Genomic DNA, 14,038 nt, shown 5'->3' with positions numbered 1-14,038 from the left:
CCGCCGGCCCGCCCTCCCCGAAACCACTCCCCACCGCCGGTCCGCCGCCGCACCTTTGAGAGAGTGGACCAGCATATATGATCTTGAGATTTTACGAAGTCACCATAGGTGCCTCATAGTCGAGTGGAACGTCTCCTCCCACTGAACGTACATCGCCAGAACATACTGAAATTAACACAAGATAAATGTGCGAGCATCGGGACTTTAACCTTGGTGGGCTCGAGAAACCACTGTCCTCTAAGCATCCAACCACATGTTGGTTAGCACGACAAAATGTATGTGGTGACCGTGATGAGCTTATTCTGAAGTCCAGTGACCATATCGTGCTTTCGCTTCAAATACAATGACTGTAAGTGTCGTCAACAAAATACAGAGCACGCATCAAATGCAAAGTCCGTCAGTGTCATCAACAAAATATGGAGACGTATCGTGAGCTAGATACCGTTGTACTATTGTATATGCTTATTTTCTTAGTGGCCGATTGTGTGTGTGGTGTGGTGGGCACATCATTTCTAGTTGTGGTGGGTCAACATGAAGACTCATGGGTCGGTTCCATCCTGCGCCACATATAGGTTGGACCGAGACGTGTTATACGGAGACCCATGTGGAGGACTCAACGTACAACACGAAGCTACCAGAGTCGTGGAGGACTCTATCCCCACTGGTGATAAGCCGACTATATATGATTTGTAACCCTAGGCCCTTAGTATGTTATACAAGCTTGGGGGCTAGTTCCTCGATAGTATACACACACGCACAATGCCTGGTATTCACGTGTGCTTTGTACACACCCCTAACACTAATATACAGTACCAGGAGTAGGCTCTTTCTTCAACTGCAAGGGTCTGATCTGAACTAGGGTAAAACTTTGCCTCGTATTACCATCCAGCCTAACAGCTAGGGATATCCTACCGAATGATATGATGAAATCATATCTGCCAACTACTATTAGAGAGGTGTGTCGGGGGGCAATGTGTGCGAGAGAGACCTAAAGATAATGTGTGTGCGGGAGACACGTAGGCACATATATGTGCGTATAGAGGGCTAGTAGAGACCGCGCATGTGTATATATGCATGTGAGAGAAATAGTGTTTTCCAACTGAGATTAGTGAAAAGAGTGGTACATAGTAGTCAGAAAGAGAGATAGAGAAACAGAGAGAGCATGTGCGTGAGACACCCCGACACCCTGAGAGAGATTGTGAGCATGTGTGAAAGAGAAATGCCGATGCATATAAAGTGTGTGCACTTATGCGTTAGATAGAGAGATATCTATGTGTAAAAGGCGGTTCTATGCATTAAATTAAAATATAAATGGCATTATATTTTGGGATGAGATCATGAATTTTGCAAAATTGCGTATGGACGAAAATCGGTCTATCAGACACTCATACTCTATTGAATTCTAGCATGTGCATGTGTTTATTTCATATTATCGATCCATAGAGTGAGAGCGGTTTGAAATACAGGCAATGGATGCTTTTGAAATTCATATATAAACATTAATTAGTGCACTCCATGTTGTTAGTGTGAAGCACTTTATACATTTGTCACTTGCATGGATACATTCCAAATTGCTAGCTACGAAATAAAATACATGTCGAATTCAACATAAAGGGGGTTTCGAAGATTCAAATTCATAGGAAGTGCATTCATCTATTTGAATCCGAGATAATGGCATTTGTAAATCAGATGTAAAAGGGGGCATCAATCTTTGTTGTGAGTTTGAACATGGTATATATATTCGTACGCATATCTAACTTTTTTTGCAACCAAGGAGATTATACCTGGAACCATGCATGAACTGAGGTAAGTTGCATATTTTTTAATATATACTCGTGTACAATGTATATTAAAATGTACCCCTCCATTCCAAAATAATCGTAGCTTTCGGATTTTCAAGAGTAAAGATTTGTGAAGTTTGACAAATCCTGAAAGTTCAATTCAAGAGAACCGAAAACGTTAATGCTTCTGCTCCCAAATATTGAACGAAGCACCAAATAGGCCTCTGGTCACCCAAAACCACGCGAGACTAATGTTTTGGTGGTAGGAAATTACTGTCCTGACTCTGGCCCGTGTAGCCTATCGGCCCAATGTCCAAAGGTCTAAACCGGGGTAGGTTTGTAACTTCACCAAGACGCCAGTCTCAACCGCCTCCGAGAAGCATCCATACGCCATGGGCGCCTAAACACCCATGCGCTCGGCCGAAATCTATCCCGCCCACATTTGGGACACCTGACATGACTGTCCTACCCCCAACCCGCAATATGTCCGAAATTTTAGATGGGGGCAAAGTTTGTAACTTTCCCCAAATTTCAAACAAGCGCGTCTCAAACCGAAACATTGTTCGCCCTTAGTTCCCCGCCTCCCTCCGTTTCCCCATTCATACTCCGTGGGCGCGAAAACGCCCTGTCCACCAGCCGCGAAACCCCAATCTCCTCCGTCCTCCACCCCATAGCGGCCAATCCACTGCCGCCCTCCTCCATCACGCCGGAGCCGGTACCCCGACGTCGTCGTCCAACGCAGCCGCAACCGCAACGCCCTCAAGGACTTAGCAGCTGAAGCCGAGGCAGAGCTGCCTCCACGACGCTGACTCCTACGTGCGCCGTACCAGAACCACTCCGACCACGCTGTCCTGCGCCACACTGCTGCGGCTCCACTGTCACAACCGTCCACCGCACCAGAGCTGTTCCCGCTACGCCGTCGTTCGCCGACTCGGATCTGCTTCCCCGCCGCCGACAGACGGCCACTGCACCACACTCAACAACTTGGCCATGGATTCTTCCAAGGCTGCACCATCCTCCACAACTTCTGGTTTCGGCGAACAACAAGATCGTCGGAAAAACAGAAGGAGGACACAGCACTGCCAGCAGAAAGAGGTACTCCTCTTCCCTTATTCGTGCAAATCTTACGTCTCCGCTCACACCGTATTCATCCCACGAAAGAAACTAGTTGAGCGCTTATTACTACATCTTCTTCGTGATACTAAATGCACAAGGTTTCCTCCCTTTTACTATTTCACCTTTGCTAGAGGTCAGTAGCCCGCCTGGATTTCAATTCAGGGTCAGTCGAACCGCAATTAAAAGAAGCAGCACCCGCTTAGGCGCGCGGAGCACCTAGTCCGCCTGTTCCCCGGGGAAGCGGCGCATCGGTGTCTATCATAGGGGTGTGGGGCGCAGGAGCTGCTTGCGCCCGATCTGGAGGTCGGCGGGGCTTGAATGGATGGCCGGGGGGCGGTGCCAAGCACGGCGATGCAGTGAGGTCGAGGGGAGGTCCCAGGCAGGGGAGGAATACTGGGCCGGTGGTCGTTGGCGTTTCGAGGAAGATCGTCAACACTGACTGGCTGGAGGTAGATGAAGGCGAGCTCCCCGTTCTTTGTACATCGGACGGTGCAGAAAAAATGGACTGACCTATTTGCTTTCAGTCGACTGTTATTTTCATAGAATCCTGTAGTAATTGAGTGTGCCATGCATGTTGTAGAGCTATCATATGTCTCCCATCATTTATTTCTCACCGACCTGCTATCTGATACCTTTACACTGTACTAATTGTGCACACACTTCACCCATACTCACACTATTGTTTTTTTATGCATGGGTATTTCAGACTCTGACGCAGTGTTGATGAATGCAGAAAAGAAAAGACAGAAGTCGCTCTAGTGTAATTCGAAGATAAGCAGTAAGTGTTTCAATGCTCTAATGGGTGCAGTGTCAGCAGTTGGAGACAGTAAAAGTAGCTCTGCAGTTGATGATCTCAATTGCCACACACAACCATCCCATGTGCTTGCTTTAACTTTGCGCTGTCAAATGTGGTTGCATGTTGCATATGGTGTCTAGCTTGTATTGCTTCCAATTTGGTTAAATTGCATCTGCTTACTTTACACATTATACCTTTGATAATGACATGCCTTCCTGTTTCTGCTACATACTACATATGTCTATTAACCATGTTCGTACATCAAACTAATGCTCTTTTGTATCCCTCGTCAATCACTTATGATGAGACAGTCACCCGGGTGGGTTACTGTGAGACGCCCTACTCGTTTAAAGAGTGCAGTGTCATCCTCCCCACATGATTCTCAAGAAACAGCAAGGCTAAATGAAGATAGTCAACGTAGCTCTCTAGTTGATCACCGCAATTACCCCACACCACCATCGCAGGTGCTTGCTCTTACTTGGCAGTGTGATATGTGGTTGCATGTTGCATATGGTGTCTACCTTGTAATGCTTCTAATTAGGGTAAATTGCATCTGCTTAGTTAACACATTATACCTGTGAATATGACATGCCTTCCTGTTTTTGGTACATACTACGTCTTTCTATTAACCATGTTCTTACATCAAACTACTTCTCTTGTGTATCCCTCATCAATGCTCCTAATTTGTTAAATTGCATCTCCTTAGCTTACACATTATACATGTGAATATGACACGCCTTCCTATTTTTGGTACATACTACACCTGCCTATCACACCATGTTCTTACATCAAACTACTGTTCTTGTGTATCCTGCGTCTATCGCTTATGATGAGACAGTCACGCGCGTGGGTTAATATGAGATGCAATACTCTTATAAAGAATGCAAATTCATCCTCTCCACATGATTCTCAAGAAACAGCAAGCCTAAATGAAGATATTGAACGTTGCTTTGTACCTGAAGACAACACTTCCCCTACACCACCATCACAGGTGCTTGCTCCAACTTCGCAGTGTGATATGTGGTTGCATGTTGCATACGGTGTCTAGCTTGTAATGCTTCTAATGAGGGTAAATTGCATCTGCTTAGTTTACACACTATACCTGTGAATATGACATGTCTTCCTATTTTTGGTACACACTACATCTATGTGTTAACCTTGTTCTTACATGAAACTACCTCTCTTCTGTATCCTGCATCAATTACTTACGATGAGTCACCTTTATTCGTTGCATATTGCATATTATTTCTAGCCTCTTGCCATGTATTGCTTCTAATTTGGTCAAATACATTTGTTAGGGCACCCTTTTAATTTGGCAGAGTGATATTGGTTTCATCTTTCATATGGTTTCTAGCTTGCATCGATTCTAACAAGTTCAAGCACCTTGTGCTTAGTTTACACTTTATACATCATACATGTCAATATGTCACGCCGTCCTATTTTTCATACATATTCCATCCTCCTATCATGCGGCTGCCTTACATGAAAGTAGTGTTCGTCAGTATCATGCATCAATAAGTTCTGAAGAGCAAATTTTATTCCTTTTTCTTGTGGGTTTGACTTGACAAGGCAAAATCAAGAAAGAGGAAGGAAAAGAGTAAGGAAGGTGATGATGGTGGTCCTGTGCAGCAACGTAAACAGAGCATTTGTACCGATTCTCCTTGTACTGATAGTGCACTACATGGTCCAAGTCTCTGCTCCCCTACTCCACCATCCAAGGTGCTTGCTCTAACTTGGCAGTGTGATATCTGGTTGCATGTTGCATATGGTGTCTAGCTCGTAATGCTCCTAATTAGTGTAAATTGCATCTGCTTAGCTTACACATGATACATGTGAATATGACACGCTTTCCTGTTTTTGGTACATGCTATATCTGTCTATCACACCATGTTCTTACATGAAACTACTCTTCTTGTGTATCCTGCATCAGTCACTTATGATGGGACACCTTTAAGTTGGCGGCGTGATTTTGGTTTGCGTCTTGAATATGATTTCTAGCATGTATTGCTTCTAGTTTGACGAACGCCACCTATGACGAGACAGTTTTAACTTGGCAGAGTGATATTGATTGCACCTTCCATATGGTGTCTTGCAGAGTTTCTAATTTGTTGAAGTGCCTTCTGCTTAGTTACCACATCATAGGTGTGAATATGTCAAGCCGTCCATTTTTTCGTACATATTCCATCCTCGTATCATGACTTTGCCTTCCATCAGAGTAGTGTTCGTCGGTATCATGCATGAATGAGTTCTGAAGAGCGAATGATATTCCTTTTTCTTGTCGGTATGACCTCACAATGCAAAATCAATAAAGCTGAAGGAAATTGGCAAGGCATTGGATGATGGTGGTCCTTCCGAGCAACTGAAACGGAGGTTCTCTACAGATTCTACTCCGCCATCCTCCCAACAAGATTCGCAAGACAACGCAAGGCTAGAATGTCAATGTAGCTGTGTAGATGATGAGCACATCTCCCCTACTCCACCATCACAGGTGCTTGCTCTAACTTGGCACTATTATATGTGGTTCCATGTTGCGTATGATGTCTAGCTTGTATTGCTTCTAACTTTGTTGAATTGCATCTGCTTACTTTACACATAATGCCTGTGAATATGACATGTGTTCCTGTTTCTACATCAGACTACTATTCTTGCATATCCCACATCAGTCACTTATGATAAGGCACCTTTAAGTCGCCATTGTGATATTGGTTGTGTCTTGCATATGATTTCTAGCATATACTGCTTCTAATTTGTTGAAACGCCATACAGTTTGAACTTGGCAGAGTGATATTGGTTGCATCTTTCATATGATGTCTAGCTTGCAGTGCTTCTAATTTGTTGAAATGCCTTCTGCTTAGTTACCACATCATAGGTGTGAATATGTCACACCATCCTATTTTTCATACATATTCCATCCTCGCATCATGTGTTTGCCTTTCATCCGAGTAGTGTTCGTCAGTATCATGCATGAATGAGTTCTGAAGAGCGAATTTTATTCCTTTTTCTTATCGGTTTGACTTCACAATGCAAAATCATTACAGCTAAAGGAAATTAGTCCGGCAGTGGATCATGGTGGTCCTTCGCAGCAACTCAAACAGGGGGTCTTTACAGATTCTACTCCGCCATCCTCCCAAAAAGATTCGCAAGACAACACAAGGCTGGACAGTCAACGTAGCTGTGTAGATGATGAGCACATCTCCCCTACTCCACCATCACAGGTGCTTGCTCTAACTTGACACTATTATATGTGGTTGCATGTTGCGTATGATGTCTAGCTTGTATTGCTTCTAACTTGAATTGCATCTGCTTACTTTACACATAATGTCTGTGAATATGACACGTGTTCTTGGTTCTAGAACATACGTGTACACGATGAGCACATCTCCCCTACTCCACCATCACAGGTGCTTGCTCTTACTTAGAACTGTTATACGTGGTTGCGTTTTTCGTATGATGTCTAGTTTGTATTGCTTCTGATTATGTTGAATTGCATCTGCGTAGCTTACAACTTATACCTTTAACGATCACTTACCCATAAGACACATTTAACTTGGGACTGTGATGTAGGTTGCATCTTGCATTGTCTTCTAGCTTGTACTGCTTCTAATTTCTTGAAATGGCACTTACGACGAGACACTTTTTACCTGATAGAGTGATATTGGTTGCATGTTCATATGGTGCCTAGCTTTCATTTCTTCTAATTTTGTTGAAATGCCTTCCGCTTACTGTTTTTTCATACATATTCCATCCTCCTATCGTACGTGTGAATATGAAATGTTGTCTTTTTTTGTATATATTCCATCCTCCTGCGCTTGCCTTACATCAAACTAGTGTTCATCTGTATCATGCATCAACCAGTTATGCAGAGCTAATTTTATTCATCTTCTTGTGGTTTTGACTTCATAAGGCAATATCAGAAAATAGGAAGGAAAAGAGTAAGTTAGGGGATGTTGGTGGTACTCCGCACCGACGCAAACAGAGACTCTCTAGATTTGCCACTGCTACTGCTAATGAACTTGAAGTCCCAAGTCTACATGATGAGTTCATCTCCCGCACTCCACCATCGCAGGTGCTTGCTCTAAGTTGACAGTGTGATAATTGGTTTCATGTTGCATATGTTGTCTAGCCTGTATTTCTTCTATTTTGATTAAATTGCACCTGCTGAGTTTATACGTTATACATGTGCATATGGCATGGCTTTCTATGTCTAGAATACACTGCATCTATCTATCATACCATGTTCTTACATCAAAGTACTGCTGTTGTGTATCCCGCATCAGTAACTCATGATTGGACGCTTTAACATGGCAGTTTGATAGTGGTTGCATCTTGCATTGATTTCTACATTGTACTGCTTCTAATTTTTCGAATTGCCACTTATGACAAGACACTTTTAACTTGGCAGAGTAATATTGGTTGCATCTTTCATATGGTGTCTAGCTTGCATTACTTCTATTTTCTTGAAAATCCTTCTACTTAGTTTGCACATCGTAGCTGTGAATATGTCATGCCGTCCTATTTTTCTTACATATTCCATCCTCATACGGTTGTCTTACATCAAAGTATTGCTTGACTGTATCATGCATCAATGAGTTCTGAAGAGTGATTTTATTCTTTTGTGTTGTGGGTACAGCTTGACATGGCAAAGTCAAAAAAGAGCAAGGAAAATAATATAGTAGGGAGTGTTGTTACTCGTCGGGTGAAACGGAAAAGGCTCTGCCGTCGAGATTCTGCTGGTACTTATAGTGTAGTAGAAGGTCCAAGTCCACCGGCTAAATCTACAAACACAGTATCACCTGCTCCACCAGCTACAGCATCCGCTTCAACTGTACCAGCATCTCAACCAGTTACTCGTTCGTTTGCTCCGGAACTGGCCAGTTCCCAAGCTGCCTTCACACCTAACACTACTTCTGATGCACTGTTGACACAACAGGACTTGGCAAGATCAGATGAACCTCATGAGCATCAACACCAAGACGGTACCTGACCGAGTCAAGTTGCAGTTGCATGCTCCTTTATATGTACTCTCACAGTTTGATGTACACTAACACTTTCCATATTCATTGTTGAACTAGCACCACGGCGCAAGCGGAAACAGACATCAGGGATAATGCTTGACAGATTAGGAGGAAGAATGGAGATCCATTTTGAGGCAGGTTTAAAAAGGCCACGTGATGCTACAGAGTCAGCCAAGTTAGTATCAGTGGCAGCCGTTGCCGTTAGGTGTTATGCGCGTATCCTCCCAACATGGATCTAGTACAGGAATGAGAAAGACAATACCCAATTTAACACCTTCCTTGACCATTTATCTGTAAGTAATGTTATTCATCGCAATTAGTAATATTGTCTTGCTCTGTCCCATACTTTCTAGCTTCCTCCTAATAAGACTCACATTCTTTTTTCAACAGATGAGGTTCAAGTTGGATCCGAAAGATGATGCAACTTGTCAGATTTTGGGTTTCGGCAGACCCTTGAGGTTCGAACACTGGGGTGCGCGCGGAGATCACACCCTCAGCCTACCCATGTTTCACCGCCTCGCTAGGATCTAAACTACATGAAGAACAATACTAGGGACACAAGATTTATACTGGTTCAGGCCACCACTGTGGTGTAATACCCTACTCCAGTTTGTGGTGTGTGGATTGCCTCTGGGGCTGTTGAGGAACAGTACAAGGGAAGAACAGTCTCGCGAGAGTCTGTTCTTGGTTGGTGCGATGAACTGCTAGGGGAGTTCAGTTGCCACTCTCTCTCTGTCTTGGGTGTGGATCCAATCTGATCCCTCCAGGTCCCCTACCCTGTGGGTGGCTAGTCCTATTTATAGGCGAAGGCCCCGGGCCTCTTCCCAAATATTGAGCGGGAAGGGCGCCAACAATTGGCCATTTTGAAGGGGAACATCTAGTACACTTATCCTGACTAAAGTTGGTCCTCGCCTGCCAAAAGACCCTGACGATGACGCTGGCTTGGGCTCCACGATGACCTCCATTCTGCCGTCCTGCTAGTCTTGGTCTTGTTGCACCGAAATGGTTGCCTTTGCTTGATACCCTTGCCTGTGCTTGCCCCCTTTGCACCAAAGGGGAAACAAGGACTCTGCGCAGGCCGGCGCCCGCCTGGCGCCCGCCTGCGCCTTGGTCGTCATGGCTTGCATCATAGGCACCTCGTGAGGTACCCCGTCTTGATCTCTCCGCCTCCTCGCGAGCCAGCCTGACGAGGCCGTGCCTGAGGAAGCCTCCTGTCGTCCGCCCCGCGAGGCTTGGCCCCTCGCGAGGGTCTTGAGCATGTGTTGATGAAGATGGGCCGCACTGGGCCACTCCTTGAGCCACGCCGCAGGCCGTAGGCAGGCAAGTCTGGGTACCCCCGTTCCCAGAACACCGACAGTAGCCCCCGGGCCCAAGGCGCGCTTGGACTTGGCTTAGCAGAGAAGCGAAGAGGCAAGTGCGAAGCACCGCGGGCCCCAATAGCCTGCGGCCTTGGGCGCCGCGTGGCGGTTGATTGGACGTGGGCGTCCTGGCTCCCCCACGGCGCCTCGGCAACTGCATAAGCTGATAAGGGAGCGGTACCTGTCTAGGCTTACCTTCTTTGCCTTCTCCTTCACTGCCCAGATCCCCTTTCTTGCTCTTGTCCTTCTTGCTTACGAAATCTCCAGATTCGCTCCAACTCTGCATCCTAGCAAGGCATGGCGCCTCGCCAGACCCCAGCCGAAGCATGGTACTCGCCCGCTTTGGATCGTCCGAATGTGTCGGAGAAGAGTCTTGCTCGGACGCGCTAGATGATGGCGACGCAAGGCCACGACGGGGCGGCTGCGCTCAAGGTCGGCACCGCCCTTCCTGAGAGCAGAGGGAGCACCTTCTACACGCTCTTCGTGAGCGCCATCGCCGCCGGTCTGGTGCCCCCTTTTTTCGAGTTCTTCCTTTCTGTTCTTCACCATTACAATCTGCAAGCCCTGCATCTCCATCCCAACTCCATTCTTCTCCTAGCGATTTTCGCCTACTACTGCGAGGCTCATGTCGGGGTGAGGCCTTCGGTGGCCTTGCTGCGCCACTACTTCTACCTCCGGGTCTCCCGCGGCTCCATCACCGCGTGCGCGAGCTTTATCGCGCACAGCAGCTCTAGTGCCATCTCGAAGCCCGGGAAGAGAATTGAGGGCTTCAGGAGCAAGTGGGTCATGGTGGATGCCGGGCGCACCCACGCCCGGCTGATTCTGCCCACGGGGCAGCCCAAGTCCGTTGACGCTTGGTCCCGCGCGGAGCTCGTCGATCCCCGCGCGAGACCGGTGCTAGAGAAGATGGACACGGACCTGTGGCCGGACAACATGGCGACGGCGAAACTGACCGGGGCGTCGCTCCTGAGGGAGTTCCTGGAGCATAGGGTGGCCCCGCTCCGGGAACACCCGCTCCCGCTATGGAAGCTTGGGAGGGCCGATGCCACCCTTCGCTCGAACCCCGAAGCCCTGGCCGACGAGGATCTGGCCGCGGTCCTCCAATCCTTGGTTGGGGGAACATGGCGAGGTTGGAGGATGCACCCGTGCCCTTGTTCCTTCGGGATGATTGGGAGCAGGTGGGGAACTCCATGTCTGCTTTCGACGAGGGCGGGCCTATGCCCGCGAAGGTTCCTGAGGCCCCGGCGGCCCTGGCGACGGTGAATGTGTCCTCCAGCGACTCCAGCGGAGAGGAGGAATAAGATGAGGAGGAGGACGAGGAGCTCGATTTGGAGGCGACCGACGGGGATTCGAGAATGCCTCGTCCTCGGCGTAGGTCCTGCACTCTTCGCCTCATGCCGGATTACGATGATGACGGTTACGAGCGGGGTGGCGAGAGCTCGCCCCTGATCCCGAAGAAGGACAGGACGGGGCTGGTTCCCCGCGGGTCTGCTCCGGCTCTGAGGCGATCTGCTGACGCGCCTCCTGCTCCCGAGCCTCTTGAGGTTGATCCCAGCATCCGGCTCTCGGGCTTCAAGTTCGGCCGGAGGTTGCTTGAGCCCGTGAGCGATGACGAGTAAGTGCTCGACTCTCGTTTTGCTTCCTGCTTTGTTGTTGAGGCTTGACGTCCATGTTCCTTGGCTAGGCCGGTGCCTGTGGCAAAGAAGCTGAAGGGGGCTCCTGAGGCTTCGTCTGAGGCAGCACCCCCATCCGCGGGAGAAGGGGATGACAAGACGCGGGCCTCTCCTGCCCGGACATCCTCGCGAGGCCTGGCGGGGCTAGCTGGAGCGAGCTCAGCCCCCATGGTCCAAGCGACTCTCGAGGCGTCCGTGCCTGACGCCACTGCCGTAGTCATCGGGGCGCAGAAGGTCCTGGCCCCTGGTGCCGTGATCATGTTGCTGTCTTCTCCTCCTACCCCGCCAACTGCTGTCTCTCCGGCTCCTCCTACTGTCCTGGATCGCGCTGCTGCTGAGCTGGACCGGCTGCGGAAAGATCTTCTGGGCGCCGACCCTCGCTTTGTGGCCGGGCGCCTGGAGCTGGTCTCTGGCTGGGTCCGCTCTGATGCTTCAGTCCGAGCGGCGCTGGCCCAGGCCGCGACAGCCTGCGACGAGGAGAAGCAGGCCGTCCTTGAGGCGAAGGCTGCCCGCGATGCCGCCTTGGGTGAGGTTGCAGATATCCAGGGTCACTACAAGGTGCTGGAGAGCGAACTGCAAGGCCTGCGCGACCAGCTTGCCAAGGAGGCTCGTGTCCGCCAGGAGAAGGAGGAAGACCTGAAGGCTCGCGAGGCTGCCGCCAAGGACCGAGATGCCGAGCTCGACGGACGCCAAGGCCTCTTGGATGCGCTGGAGCAGGCATTGGAGGCGAAGAAGATCGAGCTGGACAGCAAGGCGCGGGTCCTTGCCGAGGACCGCGTGGGCTTCACGAAGCTGGAGGTGAAGGCTCGCACCCTGCTGAAGTCGCTTTATGACAGCGGCCTAGAAAGCCCGCTGGCCGGCGCCGAGGAAGGCCCCGCCAAGATGCTTCCCTTCCTGGTCCATGCTCTCGAAGATGTCACCCTCAACCTTGGCCCCACGGCTGAGCCTGAGGCGCGTGCCCTTTCTTCTGCGGCCTAACGCGCGTCTTCACCCACGTCTACCTCCGCGACCCCAGCGTTGACCTCGATAGTCTGCCGGAGCCTGTGAGTGGCGAGCTTGCCGTCGTCGCTGCTGAGGCCGTGAAGGGTCACGCAGAGGATCTGCTGGCGAAGTTCCATGCCTTCAGCACCAAGCCGAAGTGAGGCGCTGCCGGTCTTGAGGCTCCACGAGGCAAGGCTGCTCAGCGTAGCACCATCACCAGCGATGGCGCCGCCAAAAAGTGACTCCTTCGCGGCTCCCGTCCTGCTTTTGATCCCTGCAACATGCATTCTGCCTCGTGGAGGCGTTTAAACTTGTGGTTGGCGTTGTCAAAGTACTCTATGGACTGTAATATTTGCTTTTGAATTTCTTGAGATTTGCGTTTTTCCTTCCTACTTGCTTGTGTTCTACATCGGCAGAGCCCGGCCCCGCGCATACCTCAGCCGCTGTTAGCCCCGACCGGAAACTAGGACGGGACCAAGGAGTGAGGGGCTACGTGACAAGTTAGGCTCCTGAGTCGCGATGTTCAGGAGTCCCCCTTGACGCACGAACAACAAGTAGGGAGGTGAAATGTATGGGTGAGATTACCGTTCTACGTCGGCAGAGCCCGGCCCCGCGCATACCTCAACCGTCCTTATCCTTTCGGAACTAAGGGGTGAGGGGCTACGTGACCAGTTAGGCTCCTGAGTCGCGATGCTCAGGAGTCCCCCTTGACGTTCAAACGGCCTTCGTACCTTGGCTCCGCTCGGGGAGAGGCGTGCGACGAACCAGGCCCGAGGGGCCTGGCTGGGTGGCGTGCGCCTGGGCGTGACCCATGTGTAGCCCCCGTGCCCAGCCCCCTCGCGCGGCACTCCCGAGTGGAGACGTTACGATGAGGCCGGACATTGAGCTCTGGGCTCCTTGAGGTTGATGCAGCCAGGGGCCACCCTCAGTTGTTTATCACCAGCGCGGAGCATAGCGCTTCCGTATGTGTACGGGCATAGCCGCTCCTCGGCAGTGTCGTCAGCCAGCACGGAGCATGGTGCTTCCACTGGTGCGTGGGAGGGGGCACCCCTCCGGGAGGAGCCCCCGGGGCGTATACAGCCCCGCCCTGACACGTGGCTGGCACGGTAGGGCCTGGCGAGGTGTATCTGGGCACCCGTGAGCCAGCGCGGGACTCACGGGGCCCTACCTCAAGGCGGGTTGCGCCTGGCTCTGGGCCTTTACTTGTGATGTGTCCCTACAGATTTGGTTAGATGTCGGTGCTCTACGTCCTCGGGTCCCGGCCCTTGAGCGGGGCTCAGCCGTCGCTGGTATGCCAGGTCGCGATGCCGTGGACAAG

This window comes from Triticum aestivum, chromosome 3B (assembly GCF_018294505.1).
Source record: "Triticum aestivum cultivar Chinese Spring chromosome 3B, IWGSC CS RefSeq v2.1, whole genome shotgun sequence".
In the NCBI taxonomy this organism is placed as follows: domain Eukaryota; kingdom Viridiplantae; phylum Streptophyta; class Magnoliopsida; order Poales; family Poaceae; genus Triticum; species Triticum aestivum.
This window is presented reverse-complemented; position numbering follows the sequence as displayed.